The sequence below is a fragment of the Thermobia domestica genome, chromosome 5 (assembly GCF_964235325.1).
Source record: "Thermobia domestica chromosome 5, izTheDome1.hap1.1, whole genome shotgun sequence".
NCBI classification, from domain to species: domain Eukaryota; kingdom Metazoa; phylum Arthropoda; class Insecta; order Zygentoma; family Lepismatidae; genus Thermobia; species Thermobia domestica.
This window is the reverse complement of record NC_137458.1, coordinates 139,567,718-139,588,636: the sequence shown is the minus strand read 5'-3', so window position 1 is coordinate 139,588,636 and position 20,919 is coordinate 139,567,718.

The window sequence follows — 20,919 nt, the reverse complement described above, 5'->3', positions numbered from 1 at the left end:
CTGAAACTAAGGTTCCATTATTTATTTCCTTTGTATTACATTATGTAAGACGTTGCTACTTGGCGAAGACAAATATCAAACCCTTAATAGAATCAGTCTCACACGTTCTGAATAAGAATTGCATATAATGACTGCTTTGATCTCTATGAAGACACTAGCCAAGAAATGTGGTCCGATATTCCGTTTGTGGACCAATAACACTTATTGCAATTGCTTCCCAATTCTGCTTCAGAGATATCTACTTTTAAAATCGGAATTGGCAAACTTGCAAATTAACTGTTTCAATAATGAGATAGTACTGAGATGAAACCTAATCAGGAGACACTAAATTCATACAAAAAGTAATTAACTTTTTCTTACTGTTTTTGTTCTCATAGTTGTGAAAAGAATGACGGTCAGACGGACGGACGAATCATTACCATAAATCTTTTGTGTGCCATGATATGGAGTACGATAATGAAAGGAAATGCACTTCTATTTATGAACTAACTACTTTCTGTCTAAAGAGAAGAACATGATGTTAACCAATAATGTGGTCACCAACGTGGGCTATGAAAAAAAAGTGCAAACAAATTCGTTCAATAAAGTTTGATTGGTAATTAATTCCAGACAGGTAATGCAAAACCGTAATTCAAACACGTATTTCTTATTCTTGCTGAGTGTCATTAGCAGAAATCAAATGATCTGTGACATTGTTCCATTAAAAATAAACTTTCTTTTCTTATCTTTAATACTGTTTCGGTAATGTTACAAACACTGTATAATGGTCAGAGTAAATGAAAGATGAAGAGAAACAAAATGTGCCTGTAAAATTTAAGGAAGAAAGAAAGGAAGACGAAAGACAGTAAAGCGTGTGGTATAAAGTACCCTCATGGGCACGATTTCGGAAGGAACACTAAAAGTAAAAGTATTAGACGTAAGAAAAGAAAAAATGTGAAAGAAAAATAGTTTTCACCTAACGTTTTTCTTTGTTCAACAGCTTGTCAAAATGACAAACGGAGATTTTTTTTGTACTATTGGGAGCAAACTTTTAGTGACTAGAAACTAAAGTTTAACAATTCGTAAAGGAAAAAGCGTAAAAGATTTTTGAAAACTGCATCAATCTTCATTTAAAGAAAGAAAGAAAAATCTTTTCGTTCAACACATCTTTTCGCAATAGGTCGTGTGTCTTCTTGTCATGGCATAAGTTCCTCTCCTAACCTCTCTTTCTTACGTGTATGTGTTAGTGTGAATTACCTGATGCATATCGCCCTCTGTTAGTAGCACTCGTCATTCTTTCACAGGGAAAAAGTTATTGTTTTTGCCCCCTTAGACGAAAATAAATAATAACAAGGAAGCAAAACAAGATTTTCAAAGTTTAGAGAGCAAGCATTTTTTTTAAATTGTGCCCTATAGAACAATAAATTTAAACTTAAATAAATAAATCGTAAACGTCGACTTGATTCATACATGGCTCCGGGTATTGTGATAAGTGATATAGATAAGTATGAATTGTTCTTAGTTATTAGTGTGTTTATGAAATGTTATGTCAATAATAATAATAATAATAATAATAATAATAATAATAATAATAATAATAATAATAATAATAATAATAATAATAATAATAATAATAATAATACAAAGCTGAGCATTCCTCAGTTGTAATGATACGCCCCAGGGGTGCCCAAAGTCAGGCTTTATGATTCAATTAGGAGTCATGGTACATATTATTTCGGAAATTTAAGATATTTTTAATTGAAAATGGCACAAACATCAATTATGCCATAATAAAGATTTTAAGAATGGTGAAAGGTCCGGATTTTGACTAAAATTAATTCTAGAAAGCATGCTATTTTATTTTTGTCTAAATAACTCTAGTCTCCTCTACATCTGCTTTGTGTTTATGTGGGGAAGATGCGAAGTTTAAGGAAATTGTACCAAAGTGCTTTGCGAGGATTTGCATTTATGATATATAATAATCATCCCCATACTTGTCTATATAGAAAGGAGTAAGAAAATTAGATAGAATCCTTTTTCGTAATATCTCCATATGGAGCAAAAGAAAGGCAGTAACACTGATGGGTTTATGTCTCACTTGACGCTGATTGGATTACAGACTTCAAGTGACAAGTTCATGTTGTATGACGTCATAAGGGCAATGCTGTTTTGATTTTGCCAGGTGTACGTTAACCTATCCCTAAATTTTAGGCATGGTACACACGACCACTCCCTCAACTTTTTAAAATTTCCAAACTAAAATATGGAGTGTGCATCTCTGTAAGTTTAGTTGGTCCATCTTGTTTCCTTTCAAATGTAAAAAAATCTCAAATATCCAAATTTTGGAGGTTTCTAACCTAATGTGTCCTCTTTGAGAGACTTTGTCACGCTATATCGATAAATGGGTAGCATAGGAGGTTCATTTACTATCATAGATCATGAATATATTGATGTTACCTTCTCAAAATTTGAGGGGGAGAGGGTGTTGGCCTGCACTTAAGTTCGAAATTGTCTAATGGGGAAGGGCGCGATGTCACTCAGAGATAATAGCACCAACTTTGGTGCACGAGTAGGTAATGTGAATAGAAAAGAACGTGTGGAAGCATTCGTTTCGCAGAATTCGCAGAAGCATTCGGAATTAGAAATAATGGGCTCTAAAGTTCTGAAGAAGTATTGCCTATCAAACAAATATAGATGGGACGGAGCCTTTGCTGGCTTTTGGGTCTAATTCAGAAAAACTTAATAAAGTGGAATGAAAACAGAAAAGATGAGCTGAACAGAAAATGCGCAAATGCACGCCCTCAGTCAAACCAGGCTAAAGCCGGGATACTAAATCATTAACTGCCTATGCCATTACCACCTTATCTCTATAAAGAGGAAATTAACTTAAACAAACAGTCTCATCTGTTTCAGACTGAACATGTACTATTTTTTAAACATATTTGTTTTTTGAATACAGTTTCTGGTACTATGTGTGCCTGTTATATTTTTTAATGGTTTTGCCGTTTCCGCTTTTGCTGCTTTCTAGTGATGAGTAGGCGAAATTCAAAAATTTCCCCTATCCTTTGCGTAAACATAGTTGTGTTAATAAACAGCCTTGTATGTATTGAAACGGCAATTTTTTATGGCCGTCCACAGTCGTTCCAAATTTAAACATCTCTAATGCCGAAATATATATATGTAAATTCGCCTCATGGACACACAATACTTTAATTTTGGTGGTCGCCACGTTGTAGCTATCAAACACCCATACAAATAAAATTAGTTAATGTTGGTGGGTTCAAACATTTAATACTTGCCTATTAACAGCATCTTATAGTGAAGATATACAGCAACTTCATTTTTATCCATTCCCTGGAAAACTTCTGGCGACGTCCATGATTAATTTCTTGTACATGTTTTCTTTATTATTTTAAGTATAATTTCATTAAGCTAACTAGTGATGCATATCCAATTGGTAACAGTAAGGACAGAACAGTTGATATATTTAGTATCCCGGCATTTGTCTGGTGTGACTGAAGGCGAACGTTGGCGCATTTTCTGTTTTCATTTTACTTTATTTAAGTTCTTCTGAATTGGACGCAACAGCCAGCAAAGGCTCCGTCACATCAATATCTGATTGACAGGTCATACTTCTTTAGAACTGTAGGGCCCATTATTTCTAATCCCGAACGCCTGCGAAACGAACTCTTCCACACGTTCTTTTCTATTCGAATTATCTACTCCTGCACCAAATTTGGTGCAATTATCTCCGAGTGACTTCGCGCCCTTCCCTCGTAAGAGTAAAACATAAATTACAGTGCAAATTTGGGAGATCCTATTTACCTCTTCTATAAAACATTGGCAAATCGTCTTGCTTTTAATGTTTGTAAAATATTGTCAAATTATTCAAAATCCCATGTCTACCACGATTAGGTCGATTATTGACCTAATTATGGTCTTGGGAGATTCTTCATTGAATGACATAGTGGAGTAAAGAGGTATACACTTCTTCATAGACCATGGCCTCATTGATGTTCCATCGTTAAAATTTAGGAGGATTTGGTTCACTCCTTAGATTTAGAAATTGCCAAAACTAAAATTGGATATTTTTCTCTTACGACTCGAATATATATAGCTTTAAATCAGGTTGATTTATCTTATATCCTCGTAAGACATAACAAGTGGTTAAAAAATATACATAAGTAACGGCGGAAATTTCGAATTGTGACAGGAAATTATAATCAGCGTAAGGCGCAATTTTAATTGTAATTCTTGAAAGTCCACTAAGTTGATGATTTGCTGCAGCATATGAACATATGGATAAGAAGATTGGTTTCTTCTCTTAGATGGGGCACAGGTACCATGATACGCTCAGTTGAATTTTTTGGAGCTGTACACTGGCCGTCATTAAATTTTGAAAATATTAAAAATTAAAATTTGTGAAAGGTCTCTTGAGTAACGTATATAATTCTGTAAATTGAAATAGTCCATGTTGTTCCGTTTAATGATTACAAAGTTGCCAAGAAACTCAGCTTGGGTACTTTGAAACCAAATTTATCTTCTAAGATACGGTATTATTTTAACATTTTATATGGACGAATACAGTGTCTCATTTTCGTTCATTATACATGAGTACTTTGGAACATTCTTATTAAATTTCGGAAGAAGTATATTAGTCAACCTCTTAAATTTGGGGATTGCCAAAAAATGAAATTGCTCTTCAAGACATTGTTGTATCCTTTTGCAGATTTGGTCACGTTGATCCCTTGAATGGGGTATAAAATATTGACAAAATTAAGATTTGAGGATTTTTACCGCATCTAAGATGTGAAACTTTATTGTTAATATGATTATATGGACACAACTGAGCAAAGGTTAATGTCGTTGGAGAAAAGTCACCTTTGGTGAACTCCAATTGATAACTTATTGATAAACTTCAACACTTACACACTTCGAACTTTTAGATTGTAGTTACGACTACTAGGATAAAGTCACTGGTAGAAAATATTACAATTCAATCTAGATGTGTAATTGATTATAGAAACAATAACTATACGAGAATAAGAAATTTTCATTTTGAACTTTACTCGCTATTCACAGTCTAAGACAATTGCTGAAAAGAGAGTATTCAGGCAATCTGATTGGTTGATTACTTTTAAATCTTTGTTTAACATTTTTGAATAAGGTTTGAAAATTCGTATATAAAAGTTTTAGTTTTAAAAAATTCTCAATCAGTGTTCTAAAACTTCTTTGGAAATTTCTGAATTTTAGGATAGCTGTTACGACTCTAAAGTTATTATCAATAGTCTAAACTTATTGATGGAGCAAATTAGTACTTGAAACATGATAGTTAATTATTAAAACCGATCAATATGTAAGAATAACGATTCGACTAATTGAAATATAATCACAACTTCTAGTTTAAAGTCACAAATGGAAAATTTTCATTCAGGCAATCTGATTGGATGATCACATCTACAATTCAATCACTAACATAAATTAATATTTTAAAATTTTGTAGAATTAATGTAACGACTCATTGTTTAGTGTCATTATTAAAAAAACAGAATTTGAAACCTGATATAATTAAATCCTTGATGTAACAACGATTTCACACCTTAAACTTTAGCCACAACTCGTTATTCAGTATTGGAAAGCAATCTTTAGTACAACCTGTTAAACTTTGCATTTGAAAAGCTTCTTAAAATTAATGCTTTAGTTTTTTTATAACTATTTTATTTTTGATTCATTATCTTTGTTTATTATTTTTAGTTAGTTTGAAAATTGACTCCTTATCAACAAGGTTTAACGTTTTCGACTACATAATTTATCTTTCTGCATTTATTTAACAGCTTTCGAAAATTTGTTTAAAAGGCTTGATCAGTATTCATACATTTTGAGTCAAGATATTTGTTTATTTTTCCAAGTTTCAAATTTCTGCAAAATTTTAAAATTTTAATTAAATTATTTTAAAAATTATTTACACTATATTAAAAAATGTTTATAAATTTTAGTTTGAAAATATTGGATAAGATGTTTCTTATCTGTAATTTTGTAGTTCACTAATAGATATACAAGTGTAAAAAGAATATTTTCTAAACAATCGGAGCAATTAGAAGAAAACGATCTAGCAACACTGTGCACAAGAATTGCATCATCATAATGAAATTATGTTTGCCAGAATAACTTAATGCAACATCAGCACAATTACACAATACCTTTGTGTTATTTTGTGTTTGAGAATTCTAGACCCTTTGTATTATAGAGGACGAGTATGCTGCCTCTCGCCAACACTATTTAATGCCTATCTAGAAGAGATAGTGAAAAAGAGTTTACATGATGATGATGGCATTTCGGTAGGAGGTAGAATGATTAGATGCATAAGATTTGCAGACGATATGGCGCTTCTTGCAGAATCTGAAAAGAAAATCAATAAAATGTTAGAAAAAATGAGAAAGGGCTTTGAAGAATATGGGATGAAAATAAATGTTAGAAAGACAAAAGCCATGGTGATTGGAACGAAGGGGTCTGTGTCAAATATAAAAGTAGGAGGGGAGAAAATAGAACAAGTGAATAGTTTTCGATATCTGGGTAGTATTCTTAGTAATAACATGAAGTGCGATCATGAAATAAAAGCAAGGATAGGAATGGCGAAAGAAGCCATTAGGAGGAAGAAAAGTCTGTTTTGTGGGACCTTGAATAAAGAGTTGAGAAAAAGACTCATAAAATGCTTCGTGTGGAGTGTTGTACTGTATGGGGCGGAAACGTGGACATTACGTAAAGGTGATGAAATTCGACTGGAAGCCTTCGAAATGTGGGTGTGGAGAATAATGGAAAGAATTAGTTGGGTCGAGCGGAAAACGAATGAGAGAGTGTTAGAAATGGTGGGGGAGAAAAGAACACTTTTTAGATATTATTAGGAAGAGGAAGAGAAACTGGTTGGGGCAAATCCTAAGAAGAAATTGTATCATGAGAGACGTCCTAGAGGGTATGGTGGCGAGAAAGAGAGGGAGGGGGCGAAGGAGATTACAATTAATGGATGATATAAAAACAGAAAGATCATACGCGAAGACGAAGAAGTTAGCGGAGGACCGTGGAGCATGAAAGCTTCTCAGCTGCGGCAAGTGACCTGCCAATAAAGGCAGAATACCTAAGATGATGATGATGATGTGTTATAGTTAGAACTTATAATTTAAAATCACTGGTTAAAAGTTATTCTTGCAGCAATGTGATTGGCTTATTACTTTGAAATTTTTGCTTAATCTATTTTGGAAAACGATTGATTTTTTTTTTAGTTTGAATTTTTCTCGCACCACCAAAATTCGTTAAAATAATTCTTAATCTTTAGAATTGTAATTAGGACTGATAGTCTTAGCTTATTTGTAAAACAAATATTACTTGAAACGTGATCTGACATTATTAAATCTTTTGATATATAGCGAGAACAATTTCACTCTTCACACTTTAGTTGTAACTCAGTGTAAGGTCATTAGTGAGAAGGAGCCAATTCTGCAATTTGATTACCTGAGCATTTTAAAAGATTTTCAATTTATCATTGTTTTCAGGAATTGCATAATGTAGACAGGTTCTTAACACACCTTTTGATGCACTGAAACATCAGCAAAGTTGCCAATTCAGAGTGTTAATTTTTGAAAACTACAATTTCCCTAGTTACCCCTTAGGGAGGCCTCATCCGATTAGTTATCGGTGGAAATGAAAATTTCTTTTTTCTGCTCCATAGTTTCCAACCTACTCCAACTAAACAAACTGAAAATTAACGACAGAACATCCAGACGTATGAGTTACGAGTCAATTTATATGTTTTGCAAAAAAATTGATTTACATATTCGGTTACATTTGGCAACACTATGTGCTTCCTAGTGTGCTTCAATCATTGCGTCCTAGTTTAAAAATGAAAAATGAACAAGTATTCATTTTGATAAAACCTTATTCGTGTATCAATTCAGGTTCAAAATTTCTACTATCCCAAACTCCGGGTTGCATTGTATAATGGACACCCTGTAGTAAACAAGTTATTTGTGGATGATTAACTTGCATTCCATTTTTCACAGATTTACAGTTGAATATTATCTCATTACCAGCAAAGGCACTAAAGTGTAGTAACGGCATCAATATTTTTGCAATTAACTCTAAAATAGCAGTTTGTTCCTTGAAGATCCTCAGAAACTAGTAAGTTATACGGCCAATGGAATGTCTTCGGAGATGGAAGCTATATGTATAACAGAAACACTATTTTGCCTTCGCATTCTCTCCTGTTCTTTTGCTCATCGTTTCTGGTGCTATCAAACACATAATCGACCCTTCACAGTTCTTCGTGATACTCAGAATATACGTAAAGTAAAAGGAAGCTACTTAACCAAAACTTTTCATGCCAGTTTTCATCATTTTCCAAGTGGAATTCATAAAATCTACAGAGTAACAAGTTTTCTGATCAATTTGGAACAGGAGATCGTTATTGGCGACAGTGATATACGTGTCTAGCTTTTTCAATAACGCTGTTTTTTTCTGTGGCTTCCTCGTAAGCCCTACTTCATCGTATTTAAGGGTACAAAGTGGTTTTTAGAAACCCCTCAGCTCTTGGACACTCATTCGTAAACACGATTATGTGATTTTTTGGTTCCAAATAACACTCAAATGATGTCGCTTAGAAGTCTCCCCTTGAGGACTGTGGTGACGTGCTCGTTTCCTTGAGAATTTCCAAACATTTTCCTTTCTATTTGATAAAGCAGTAGTTTCCATAGTCTCACTTATTAATGTTTTCTTCTCCCTCTCAGGCAGCAAAACTGTATTTTTATGAGTATACTGTTTATAAAGTGCGTTATTCAGATTACGGTAAAATATTGTTTACACATTTATAGAGCACGAAGATTTAACAACAATGTCATTTCGCATTTGGTCAGCTGCCCTTGAATTTCCTCTGCCATTTTCAATAGTTAATACACAATGGTTAATTACATTGCATATGATGCATGAATTTTTACTATATTGGAACTCTCGACTATTTTGTGGCATCCATATTTTCATTTCAAAAGCCCGATGGAAAAAAAAAGAAACATAATCTAAATTAGGACACTTGAAGTATTTTCTAGATTTACACTTAAAATTGGCATAGATAGGAAAAAAATAATGTAGTGTAGCAGCCGCCATATTTGATGACGTTATACCTGGAAAATGCGTTAAATGTCCTGCTAAATTAAAAGTGCTTACTACGTTATCTGCTAACTTTTCCTTAAAACAACCAAAGAAGCTTTCATGTTGATTAGTCAAATATTATCAGCGATATGAAGATTTCTGTGATTGAATAGATGCCATCTTGGATGATGTTACATGTGGAAAATTTGTCGGATGATCACCTAAATTGAAACTAAAATTTAGTTACAAAACATTTGTTTAACAGGAATGAAACATTATAATGAATTTTTTTATTAATTTTAGTAAAATATTACCAGAAGTATGAATATTTTTGTAATTAAGCAGCCGCCATCTTGGACGACGTCATCCCAGAGAAAATGTGTCGGATATTCACTTTAGCAAGAAAAATACTTACTAGGACCCCTGTTAAGCAAATCTTGAGAAGAGAACGAAATTTCATGTCAATCAGTCCAGGATGACGTCATCCCAGAGAAATGTGTCGGATGTTCACTTTATTAAAAAAATATATTTACTAGGAACCCCTGTTAAGCAAATATTGAGAAAAGAACGAAATTCAGGGGAGGAGAGAAAATATATGAAAATGAATAACACTTAATAACTCTTGAACTTAACTTTATAATACAACAAGATAACAATCACAAACATTTTTCCAAGTTATGCAGTAATTGTCTGCAGAGCAAAGAATGAGTTCACGTTATTTAAAAACTGGAATAGGCACTAAGTCTCACAATTTGTTCCCATCGAGCTCTTGTGAGATGAACTTCACACATATTCTGTGAACACATGCCAACGAATACTGAATCTCTGAAAAACTCTTCAAAGTTGATGGAGGCGAAAAAATAAGATAAATGTATAAAACAAATGTTTGAGATTTTTTCATTTTAGCATGTCAACAATAATGTTTATATTTTAAACTAGGTCCAACAAGCACATCCTTGTACGACTACAGTGGACTTTTGTTTGGAAAATTCTGAAAACTCAGTAATGTGTTCAAACTTTTGACACGAAATGAGTCGATCATTGCTGTTTAAATGTTGGTAATGCTTATACAATTATGAAGAATAAGCATTAACTAATGAAACCTAATACAAACTTCAATTATGGGATCTGCTGAATTAGTATTAATACGTAATGTTGTGTATATGTATGTGTGTATGTAATGTGTCACGGACTGACTAATAAATGTGAACACGATTTCCGACAGTTCTGTTCATAGTAGTGCGCTAAATATTCTTTGTTATAAACTGGTTATAGCTCAGCTCTGATCCTGATGCTGACTCGTTTTCTCGTGGTCTCCAATCTGAATCTCGCACTAATATGTGACACGATGAAGTAACTATTATTGGATAACATAGGCCACGAGCATTAAGTCAAATAATATGATGCGATTTGACAAAATTCCAATTAGAGGATCAACTGCTGCCTTCTCTAACTTAATGTTGAGTGTGTCACTTTGTCTTGTTTGTATGGCAGCAACACATGCTCCACTGTTTTTCGACTGTCATCTTGACATGTGAGAGAAGGTTTTATAGTAAAAGAAATGAGTTTCGTTTCACAATCTGAAACCATGGTAGAGTTAAAACCTAATGGAATTCAATACTTCAACTGGTATATCTGTAATTATGCTTTTAACAGATTATTGCGATCAAAGATAGAACATGTTGCTAGGATGCTGAATCCATATCAAAAAGCCATTACTTGGTATATCTTACTGTTTTCTCTGTTGTAATAAAGGTTGAAACCGGACACCGTTAATTTCAACCACTTCTCAATTGAAGAAAACAGTTTGTCACTATCTGGCACCACTTTTTTCTATAGCGATAATTTTGAAACCGGAAACGGCTAATTTGAACCACTCCCAGATACAATAGAGAGTAAGGAGAGGAGATATAACCCACTTTTGGGATGTTGAATTAATTGCAAGAAACTACATCTTGATATCTCTTACCGTTTTGTTCTACAGAAATCAGAATATAAACCAGAAGTAGTAGTAAATTTCAACCACTACCGATTGTGATGATAGTACTCTTGAGACTCTCAATCCTTTACACAAAACATATTATTCCTCTCTAATAGCATCTATATGTTATAGCGATAAATGTTAAAGCCGGAAATGGTTGATTTCAACCACTTCCGGTTTGAATAGAGCGTTATTGAAGAAGATGGAACCTAATTGAGAGACGCTGAGCTAATTGAGAAGAAATGCTTCTCTATATCTCTAACTGTTCTTGCTCTACGAAAATCAGTATTGAAACCAGAAGTAGTACATTTCTACCACTTCTGCTTTTGGTAGAGTGTTGCGGTTATGGTGATATGCTCTCTTGAGACAATGAATTGATGATGATTGATTGCTGCTATCTATTACCATTTTTGTTCTATAGCGACAGGCGTTGAAACCGAAAATGGCTAATTTGAACCACTTTCAGTTTAAATAGATTATTAATGAAGGTGGAACATTTTTTTCAGTAAATCTATTGCAGAAAACAGTACCTCAATATCTATTAGGTTCGTGGAAATCAGTATTGGAACAGATGTAATTGAAAACTTGAACCAAGTCTAGGTTTGGTAGAGTTTTCGATATAATCATGGTGTTACCTTGAAATGCTGAACTGTTAAAAAAAAAAAAAAAAAAAAAAAAAAAAAAACAGCTTCTCGCTATATTATATCGTTTCTATAAAATAGTAATAAACATTGGAAGAAAAGTGACTATTTTGAACCACTTCTGGTTTGAATAGAAATATAACAGAGAAGATAGAACCTATACATTTGACTCTGAACCGATTGCAACATACGCATCTCGATATCTCTTCTCATTTTTGCTATGATACCTGTCGATAGGCAGACGGACGAACGGTCAGACAAAACCGTTCTATAAGAGTTGCGATACTTACTCATAGCATAGTTTGGAAGTCTAGTGATTGCAGAGATTGTATGTCAGTGTACCCTCAATCTGTCATAATCCACAAGTGTGATACGTATCTTTCCAAAAATCCGCATTTATGACATTCTGTTGACGAAGAGAGAAATTTGTCACTTATAACGTAATAACATTTTATTCATCACATAAACGCTCTTTGCCAGACCATGATAAATCCTGCACACATCCGTTATGTATTACACAAATCAGGTCAACTCGGATATAAGTATGTGTTTGCCTTTCATAAACTGGTAGTGGAAAACAAAAATCAGACAATGAGTAATAAAATATCGTCTGTTCACATTAGTATAGATATGTATTATTATATGGTCCGATAAAATGAGCTCTAATATAAAACATGCAATATAGATGGTTGTACAAGAATTTAAGAGCGGAAAAGTTTTCTTGTTGCCTTCATAACTTTTTCCGTTTTATTCTTTGAGATATCGGATCTTCAGCTGAGTGTTCGTCCATTCCTTACCTATAACACCACGTAGTGGTAGTTCTTCTCATCTGTCTTTTTGATGGCGACTGGCCAAGAATGGTGACTGGTATGGACGTGCAGTTAAAGTACAGAACCGTAATCAAATTCTTGACGACGAAACGAGTTTCATCCACCCAAATTTTTCACCGAATGAACGTTATGTACGGTGAAGAGTGAGTGGAAGAGAGTACAGTTCTAAGATGGCCATTTCAAGATTACTGACAAGACTTGTTTACTAGATTCTGACTTAACATTTTTACTCATTAAAAAGTTTTAGAAAACTTGTTAAAATATTTGATCACTGTTTTTAAATTTTGAAATGAAATGAAATGAAAGCACCAGAGTTAAACGCTCTACCACTGAGCCACCTCGGCCCCGTTTTTAAATTTTGTTTGAAATCTTTTCAAAATTGGAGATTTTTGAACTAATCGTAAAGGTTATCAAACATCTTAATTGAATGTTTGAGTTTAAAAATAAATCTCAGCTGTGGATTTCTTATTAAAGCAGAAACTTCAACTACGAAAAAGAAAAGAAGGAAAAAACGGAAGTTCCATCCAAGGGCACCGATTTCTCTGTAAATTGGCGGGGGGGGGGGGGGGCATTCAGATGCAGATGGCATATACATGAGGATTTGAAGACAAATTGCATTCAAATTATGTCAAATATTGTATATTCACAAATACAATGACTGGGCTCACAAGAGTTTTGGGAAGCCCGGGCCCTCTGGTCCCCCAATGATCGGTGCCCTTGGCTCCATCACACATTAAACCAAAAAATATATGTGGTCAGATTTTTAAAGATATTTTGTATAAACTATCATAAAATTGAATTTTATAAGACCACATCAGAAATTATGAGAAAAAAGTATATTTGGTACTAGTAGAAGAAGGAAGAAAAGGTGTATTAATACAATAATTGTCTAACTTCGATACATTTTGTGGTATAATCACTGGGCATCTGAAATACAAATCTAAAAATAAATTAATAGTACATATGAAGAAATAAGCCGCTGCAAAGAAGAAAATAAAATAATGTTTGTCACTGAATAAACGTTAGCTGCAAAATATTCATAGACTGTATGTTACAAAAGTCAAACATATATATTACCAAACAGTGACGAAAGTCAGCACGAGGTGTACACATATGGGGTGTGGCTTTGTATGGATCTGATGTATGGACTCTAGTAGAATGAAAAGAGGAATGGAAACCTTCAATGATAGTGATACAGAAAAATGTTGAAAACTATGAGGGTAGCTAAGGTACCAACTAAAAATACTATAGAAATGGAAGGACCAAAAAAAGAAGTATGATAAAGACAATTCCATTTAAAAAATAGATAGAATGATTGAAAACATTATGAGATTTGAAGGAATCACATTCTTTGCTATACCTGTAGAAAGAATGATGGAAAAGAAAACCCCTATGGACCCTAATTCATCATCATCATAGGCAGCGTGCCCTTACTGGCAGGTCACTTGCAGCAGCTAAGAAGCTTCCATGCTCCACGGTCGTGCTCTAACCTCTTCGTCTTTACATATGATCTTTCTGTTTTTATGTAATCCATTAATTGTAGTCTCCTTCGCCCCCTCCCTCTGTTTCCCACCACCATACCCTCATGATATAATTTCTTCTTAGGCAATGTCTCATCCAGTTTCACTTCCTCTTTTTAACAATATCTAAACGTGCTGTATTCTCCCCCATCATTTCTAACACTCTCTCATTCGTTTTCCGCTCGACCCAAGTGATTCTTTCCATTCTTCTGAACACCCACATTTCGAAGGCTTCCAGACGTTTTTCATAACTTTTGCGTAAACTGCACGTTTCCGCCCTATAGAGTACAACACTCCACACGAAGCACTTTATGAGTCTTTTTCTTAACTCGTTATTCAAGGTCCCACAAAACAGACTTTTCTTCCTTCTAAAGGCTTCTTTCGTCATTCCTATCCTTGCTTTTGTTTCACGTTCGCACTTCATGTTATTACTAAGAATACTGCCCAGATATCGAAAGCTATTTACTTGTTCTATCTCTTCCCACTTTTGTATTTGACACAGACATCTTCGTCCCAATCAAAATGGCTTTTGTCTTTCTAACATTTATTTTCATCCCATATTATTTCAAGCCCATCCTCAGGTTTTCTTTTATTCTAACATTTTATTGATTTCTTTTTCAGATTTTGTAAGAAGCGCCATATCGTCTGCAAATCTTATGCATCTAATCCTTCGACTTCCTACGGAAATTCCATCATCATCATGTAAACTTTTTTCACTATCTCTTCTAGATAGACATTAAATAGTGTTGGCGAGAGGCAGCATCCTTATCGAACTCCCCTTCCAATTGCACTCTCTTCCGTCAGTTCTTCTCCTATCCTAACACTTACTTGTTGGTTTATGTATAAGTTTCTTATGGGTCTTCGATCTTTGCATTCCAACCCTATCTTCTTCAGAATTTCCAACAACAATTCCCAATTCACGCGGTCAAAAGCCTTTTCTAGATCAATAAATACAAAATACACCTCTTTCCCTTTTTCTATAAATCTTTACCGATCGCCCTTAATAATCCAATAGCATCTCTTGTGCCCTTACCTCTTCTGAACCCGAACTGCTCCTCCTCAACTTCATTTGTTCTTCCATATAACCTTCTGTTCAGTATTCGGAGCAAAATTTTAGCTGCATGAGATATGAGACTAATAGTTCTATAATCCTCACATCTCTTTGGGTTCTATTTTTTACCCATCGGTATCATGATCGTCTTCAGAAAGTATTTTGGCCACTCGCCTGTTTCAAATATTTCATTGCATAGTCAGAATGAGTTCAGTTCAGAACTTCCTTAATTCGCAGCAAATGGCTGCTGATCATAGCAGAATATAGTTACAGATGATGATAGTTGTGAATCCTATTCACTTAATATAACGTTCGCTTTTTAGAAACTAATTTTGAGAACTTTACAGAAATAATATTTTCTTTTAAAAAATGTGCGAAATTACGGTAGCCTCAAGAAAATATAAAGCAATCACTCACAATTCGATACTCTGTGTCCTTAAAATTTACTTCTCGTATTCTCAGAAAGACATATGGAACACATTGATAATGTTGCTAAAGGCACAAATGCTAATTAAGCAAGAACATAAATGACAGATTTGATTATGTTGACAGTAGCTCAACGTTCAGGATCCATAATTACTACGGTAATATATTACCTATACTTTAAATCTACCTCCTGTCTTGTGATCGTTTTATCTCTCTGTTTAAATCTGTCACTGCTTTGAGAACAAAGGTATGCTTCAAATCACTTTGGAAGTTGCTCATGTACATATAGTAGGATGTTTAACTTGCATTTATATTATTTCCATCTCTCAATCCGCCAATTTGCATGAATAATTTCAAAATTAGTGTTAAATTGTTAGAAGTAGAAGTATAGTTTCTGCAGTCAATCAATATTTCACCAATCAAAAGAACCAGGAAATAAATGGTCTTGCAACTCATTGCTAGTTAAGTGGGCAATTACTATCTAAATATTACTAAAGAGAAAAATAATGGCATTATGGTTAGAGAGATTTAGAGTGGATGCAGCTAGTATAGATTAAGAGCTTTACTTTTATACCGATAATAAGCACTTTCCTTTATATATCTTGGTTAACTGATTAATTTTGTAAGTATACAGAATACGTCAATGCAAACGGCAGAAACTGTACGTTAAATTAATGCAAACACACGGTCAATAGAGCTTCATGGAAGCTTCAAGGATATATTAACGTTATAATTTGTTATATTAATCGAAAATTTTTCCTGTTTAAAAATTGGAATATTAATGCACAACTCATACATTGTTTGCTCGGAAATATTATAGTGTCTATATGTGAGTAAGCAACAGTTATTTTGTTCAAAAATTCAATAATGAATTAATTAAGAATTCATATACATTTTATTTTTTAATTTTCTGAGTAATCAACTGCCGAAAATAAATAAAACAAAATAATGTAATTATGCCACACTTCTCTTTATCGTGAAATAACTTTTTATGCTATAATATATGATTGATTATAAAGAGTAAACTGAAGATCGAGAAACGCGGAAGAAACAATTCCAGACCCAAACCTAAAATAATATTTTTAAAAACTTATTACTCGCAGGACCTGCCAAAAGGCGGAATAATAATGATAATAATAACAAGGTAGGATGATGGAAATGTGTATTCTGAGAAATATAAAATTGCATGTGAGAAACAACCTCTTAAGTGCCGTTTCCATCACATTTTAAGTGCCGTTTCCTTGAAAAATACTTCGTTGTTTTATACATTGTATATCAGTACCAAAGCCTCCCTAGTTGTATTTTTTTGGATAGTACCACTTTTTTCTCATATAGAAATATGAATTTCAAAATAATCACGAAATTCTAGTGCATTATGTAAAATCCCGCCCACTTCATCTATGCAGTGGCGCCCTCCTATAAAGACAACGGTCACATGTTGAAGTTCTTACAATTTTGTCAGAGTTAACGATGTCATTCACTTTCAATGAAGTCACGTACGTAAGCAGAGCTACCAGAAAGAAAACAAGAATATTGGTTGACTGCTGATAAGGTTAAAACATTTTTGTTCCTGTTAGTAAATGCTTATATTTTTTTTCTACATAAAATATTGTCTTTGCATTTTACCTCTGCACGTGTCTTTCGTTTTTTTTTGTTTTTTTTTTTGTTTTTTTTTGTCCCGTTCTTTGACAATAGTTTATATACGAAACAGATCAAGTAACTAATGTCTGGTCCTCATGGATGGTCAAGTGCAAAATAGAAATCTGCAGATACGGATATCCCTACCAATATATAATTTTCTCTTCTATGGATATATTTTTATTGATTGTGTGCGGTTTGCAATCATTTAAGCTAGCTAATAAACAATCATTTTCACAAAGTGAGCACCTTTGGTATGTTGGTTAGATTTCTGTGCCGAACATAAAGTGTAATACCAACTAACTATGAATCTGACATAAATAATAAAGAAAGCAATCAACCTGTTGAATATCACCTAGGTATGTTTTCATATTTATTTTCAGACTCCCTCCTACTTTAAAATTCGTTTATTATATAGTGCTGATCTGTGTCGTTTCCGGAGAGAACAATGTAATCAGCAAATATAATATATTCATGCCAATATAGTTGCTCCTATCATATCATCGCAAATTGGATTTATTGTGACCATCAAGTGTTTCTGAATGCCGTATAAGGTCGTCCGGTTGAAAATCCTTCTTTACACTAATCATTAGAGCAACCCACATTATGCTTTTTTCTTTTGTTTAATCATGCTTTATTTTTTTCAAATTATACTTTATTATTAATTTCAAACATTGTTTTACATTAATCTTGTGTAATGTATAATGTTTACTATGCATTAAATATTCTAAATATTTTGATCTCTTTATTAATATTTTATGCAACCAGTATCTTTCATATTTAATGAACTTTCTACTTAATGCACTTTACCCGAGTCAGTTTTCTATCACTTATGTGCGCCTTAGAGGTTCATACATACAGAAAGGGACAGTAAAAGATGCCACTAAAGAGTACACAAGACGATCAAGATCAAGAGGTACACAAAACAAAAAAGTGTGGAGTTCTTGTGTATTATTTATTGTTAGCGGAAGTTTTCTTCTTCTTCTCCTTGTTTCTTTTCTCCACATGAAAGGATTACACCTAAAAGTTTACAGAAATAAAAATAAGCTTTTCATTATTGCATTATTGTTCTCAATGATTTTGTATTGTAAATACTAGTTTTAAAAACTATTAATATAGTATGTTAAACTTGTAGTGAAAGAGAATTTTTAAGAATTGTGCTACATATTTTAAATTATGCTTTATGCTTTATTTTCTAAAATTATGCTTTATTATGCTTTTAAAATTAGTTTCTTCTGAACCCTTAACCATGTTCAAGGTACCAACCATATGTGTAAATTGCTGTTATGCATTTGGGTTGCTCTACTAATCATAAAACCTATACAGAGACTAAATTCAAGGGAACGACTCTAGATCTACGCAAAATCCCTTACGTCTGACACATTTTTTCTGCAGTTTTGACACAGACAAGGTTGGAAATTCAACGATAGTATTCCTATATACCTATCGTAATATAATTAACTTTATACTGTTTTATTAAAGCGAAGGTACTATACACGAAAATACTATAATTTTAAATCGCTAATTTGATGCATAATCTGAATTTCAAAAGTAGATATATAAAACGAAGAGAGAGAGAGAAGGGAAGAGGGGAATTACCATATGCACAAATAGACTATGTTGAATAACCATATGTTTTACAGATTTTGTTAATTATTTGACTGCCTGTTCGAGTGTTATCACATGACATTAGTTTTGTGACTTTCCTTGGGGACAAAACAAGAAAGTACTTCATCACAAGCCTATCGAAATCAGGACGATGCGAACAATAATATTCGTAAATATCCTGCTCTTTCGTATAAACATCTAACTCATCTTATCCATCTGTTGCATAGAAGAAGAAAGTCTGTTTTTGTTTCAATAAGAATGAAGATATTAGCAAACAAATTAAAATAACATTTACTTGCAGCATACCGGTATGTATTACAACCTTCACGACACTATCAAATTATATGATAGAAGATAAGAAAACAGAAAAAGAAAAAGATACACATTAATACATTTTGCTGTGGATACTGCGAGCAATTTTCCTTTAGACCCTTAAAAAATCATTTTTCCAACGAAATAGTAAATACATATGCAACTTATTTTCGGTTATATTCTGTTTTTGTAACATCAACTATTTTTTTTAGATATACTATTACAAGTTAATTCTGTAATTACGAATGAAAATAGAAATAACAATTATTGATGTGAAGAATTTTTTAAAAATAATAAATATATCTAAAATGATTTTTCTAAAAATTAGAACCCCATAAACTAGGAGTGGCACAGTGGTAATTTGCTCACTTCTGGTGGGGGATATTGATTCTAATCGCGCCAAGTAGGCTTCGCTGAGGACAAATATCATGTACGTTGTCCATTTCAGGGTTCTCCTGTTTCCATTCTACCATTTCCTTCATTAACACCACTGACCCCATTTGTCTCTAAGATTTAGTGGGACATTAATAAATGCTAAATTTTCTAACTACATCACTCTTGGCGAAAAGACCAATTTTTATAGTGAAAGAATATTACTGATGTTTCATAATATATAAGCCATTTCAAATTAATAATATTCCGGAAACTGAACTCTTCTAAAAGCAAAACTTATTACAATTTCAGCGTCGTATTTATGCGTGACTTAAAGTTCTTGAAATTTATTGTTGTTTTGTAAAATATATATAGAAGAAAGCTCATAGAATATAGTATGCCATTTTATCTGCTGTAAAACGTACGACTTATTATTATTATTATTATTATTATTATTATTATTATTATTATTATTATTATTATTATTATTATTATTATTATTATTATTATTATTATTATTTATATACTGTGGACGCTAATTTGACCTTAAATACAGTAATTTTTATGCTGTTGAATGAATGTTCGACGTAAATGATATCTAATTCTTTCCAGCACATAGGATATAAAGCGTATGGATCTAACCGTTTTTATATTTTATCATTTTTTTTCTGACATTAAACTATGATAGATATTCACTGCAGCTTCATCCGTCATGTTAATCAATGTGACATGATAACAACCCTTGATGTATGCACTGTATCAAAATTAATTTGAAACGAGTAAGCCATTTTCTGTGACGCAATCACAGAAAAAAGCAGATAATGCCAATTCCAGTGTTATGAAAACGTAGAGAAATTGCTAATAGCTGCTCTAAACTCTAATTGTGGAAAATGTTAAAACAATGTTCGCTATATATCAATACATTTCTAAATAGCGCTTCGCCTTCTTAATTTGAGGTACGAGTGAGACTACACTCAGCACTAATTCTGAATTCTATACCAAGTTAAGATACAACCTTTTTTATCAGTGATGAGTGAAACCTAGCTCGCGGTAGGTATAAAGTATGTCCCAAAATTCATTTCAAAGTTTTTAGCCATTTTCCCATGATGTGATCACAAACGACAGAAGACGTTGTCTGTGTGTGTGCAACAGACGATGTTGTTTTCAATGTAAAAAAAAGAAATAGAAAATTCCTCTCATCCATCCTTTAGAGGAGTTTTCAAAATTTTTGGAACATGTTTCTACTCTTTTTAATAGGAATATTATACGCAGAGTTTCATCTCTTACTTCAGGGATTCATTTGGTACTCTTTTCTGGCCAAAACATATAAATCCTCTTTATCCCATTCTGCTTGAGTATTTCAAAGATTTCCTTTGCCACTTTTTCTTCTTGATTAGCGAAATTTTCGCCAACGCCGATATACGTA